The sequence below is a fragment of the Morone saxatilis genome, unplaced genomic scaffold (assembly GCF_004916995.1).
Source record: "Morone saxatilis isolate NCDOM2014 unplaced genomic scaffold, NCSU_SB_2.0 Contig18, whole genome shotgun sequence".
Classification (NCBI taxonomy): Eukaryota; Metazoa; Chordata; class Actinopteri; family Moronidae; genus Morone; species Morone saxatilis.
Window position 1 is genome coordinate 12743935 of NW_023339740.1, and position 2781 is coordinate 12746715.

Here is a 2781-nt window from a genome sequence, read left to right on the forward strand (position 1 = left end):
GTCTTCTGGGGCGTCTCAAGAAACACCAGTGAACCTAGTTGGCGACATGGAAGTTGTGAGTGGATGAATCAGCTATGTCTGGAATCTAAAGTTAAAATTGTTTGTGTTTTGAAGTATTAATTGCTGCAGTTGTCTTGTGTATTTAAATATCCTGTCTTTCCTCTTAGCATTCTGAACAGCCAGGGTAGGTATTTGTGTGACTTTATGTGTAGTGAGGAAACAATGGCTTCCTATTTCAAAGACATAAGCAGTTTGTAGAAAAAACTGGCTCATAGAAAATCCAGGTTGAGTTCCAACAGGCCTGTATGTTTTTTTGTAAAGTGTAGCCTGCTGCTCTCTGCTGTATTGAGGCTGTCCTCTTTGGTCATTTTCTGCTCTGTTATCGTACTACACAGCAACTACATTACTAGCACTGTATACAGCACTGCTGTAATTAAAGCAATTCCATTTTACTACACCTATCTCCTTATGACATATTTTGTACAGTCATTTGTATTGTGTGATACAGTGATATTAACGCTAACATGTTTTCTTGCTCTGACTTTATCACAGAACAAAGATGAAGCTCAAGTCACCTTCTCAGTCAAGTGGTCAGAGGGTATTAAACCGCAGAAAGCTAAAGTAGAACTCCAAAAAGTTCTTCAGACTTGGGCCAACAGAACCAAATGTAACCAAGACTACACAGTTTTAAATGTCTTAGAGGATGGGAGAGCTGTGATAAAGATTAAACCTGCTCCAGGTGCAGTATGACTGTTATTCTGTTTTTATTTAAAATTAAATTGCACTTCTTGTATAAATATGTTTTTTTTTTTGGTTTTTTTTCTTTTAAGCCTTGATTGAGCTTCAGAAACTGAGTGGACCAGAAAATATCTACTTCTAACAATCAGCCTGGGTTCAGTGGCAAAAACAACCAAGCACGTGACTTCATACAAACTATTTGGACAGGCGCATGAAATATTAGCACTGTCTCAAGGAATAACATTGCTGCCATGCCGCCACCAAGCAAAGCAAGGAAATTCGTGGGACCATATTAGAATAATCACTTCAAAAATTGGATGCAATTTTAGACATTTTGACTTACAGGGTTTAGAATATTTATGAAAAGATTCTCTATATAGAAAAAATAGACACGGATGGCAGAAAACACTGAAAGTCAAGAGCTCGCACTTTATGAAGATCTGTGTTGAAACCCTCTTTTAAGTTATTTGGTACAGTTTATGCTTGACCAACAGTGAGCTATCTAAACATTGAAATACACACCATAAGGCTTATACCAAAGTAACGGAAAAACAATTCCATGGACAAACACAGATTAGTTTCCGAAGCATTTAATTCAATTTCCAGGTGTTTCCGGGTGGACTGGAGAAACTACATTTCCCAGGTTTTTCCAGGATCATGCACAGGGGATATCACATGTGTTCTTGGGTCAGGTGGTTTGATTTTAACGTAAATTTTTATTTCAGCAAAACAGAAATCATGATCTGATTTTAGGTTATTCTGCTGTAATGCGACCAATTACTTGACGAACTTGCATGCGATCATGACGAAATGGGGTCAGGTTCCTATTTTAACCTGTGGATTATCTTCCTTACAATTGGACAAAAAACGTGAAACAATGGCAGCAAAACCCCTTTTACTCAAAAAAAGATTTACGGTAAATTTTTGTCAGGTTGGAATACCGTATACATGTTGCCTAACACCAGTAAACTCTTGGGAGATGTCAAATGCTTATCTGGTGCCACGCTCAAAGCAACTGTTATATGATAATATGTGAAACATTGTAAGAGAAGAGAAGTAAAGACATCCATATAATTTGTCCTGCATACTCGAGCACTAAAAATCATCTTAGCTGTTTTTGCGTGTTGAAACAACTAATTTCAGCCCACTTTTTTATTAAAGGCCCTACGTTCATACTGCAGGGCTAAAGCTTTGGCCAGAATCTGGATTCTTTTTTGCTTGTATAGCTACGCATGCGCTGGGCATCATTCACAGAAAATCATTTTCTCTCCCATTCATTTCTGAGGTGAATGGCAAAAAACACAGTAGAATCCATGCTTGCGTTGCTCGGCTAATCTTTTCAGTTCTGATTTGCGGTCACTTTCTCAAATGTGGCTCCAAATTCAGATACATGGTCTGATTTTTGCCCAATAAACCTCAGTGTGAACATTCATATTAGAGCTTCAGCTGAACTTTTATGTCTGCATTCAGCTCCTCTCTGACTTCTTGGTCAGGGTAGGCCCGGGGTCAGATACCAAATAGACATGGTGGAAACAAAGGTATGTACAAGGGTATAAGTGCGCCTGAGTATAACATCTAAAATTAGACTTCCACGCATCAAAAAAAAATTCTATTCTGTACAAGAATTAAACTCAGAGATTTTGGCTACCAGTTGTGACCGCTCTTTTCGTCCTCTGCATACGTTTGACGGTTATTTGGGTGCTTCAGTGTATATGTACAGTGGTGATGGCGTGTTGTGGGAGTGGTGCTATCCTGATTGCTCCATTCAACACAGCGCTCTTGCTTAGAGGCCTCTGACCGACGCAGGGCCACTGAACCCGGTGGCACCATGTGGATGTGGCAATCTCTGGTACAGCCTGAAGAAAGAGCTCTGACAGCATGTCTCATCCATTGCCTGGCCACTTTCCTTCCAGATCCTTCTATAGTGAGCTTTTGCACTTTGATTTGCCTTGATCTTGGATGCCAGATTTCTTAAAGTCCACACCAAACCTTTAGCTGTTTGAATCTTAGAAACATCGCTCATCGAAGATAGTAGTCATCATG

The 2781-nt window shown here is 39.5% G+C and overlaps 1 protein-coding gene and 1 long non-coding RNA gene across 2 annotated transcripts in view; one reads left to right on the forward strand and one right to left on the reverse strand.

Moving 5' to 3' along the window:
• On the forward strand, positions 1-860 carry LOC118328622. Its single transcript, XR_004796741.1, has 3 exons — positions 1-55; positions 553-739; positions 831-860. It is a non-coding gene; the product is annotated as an uncharacterized LOC118328622 (long non-coding RNA).
• Positions 1-2781, reverse strand: part of dtex3l2.1 (deltex E3 ubiquitin ligase 3L2, tandem duplicate 1) — a gene marked incomplete in the record, with an annotated part of 17084 nt that overhangs the window by 3199 nt on the left and 11104 nt on the right.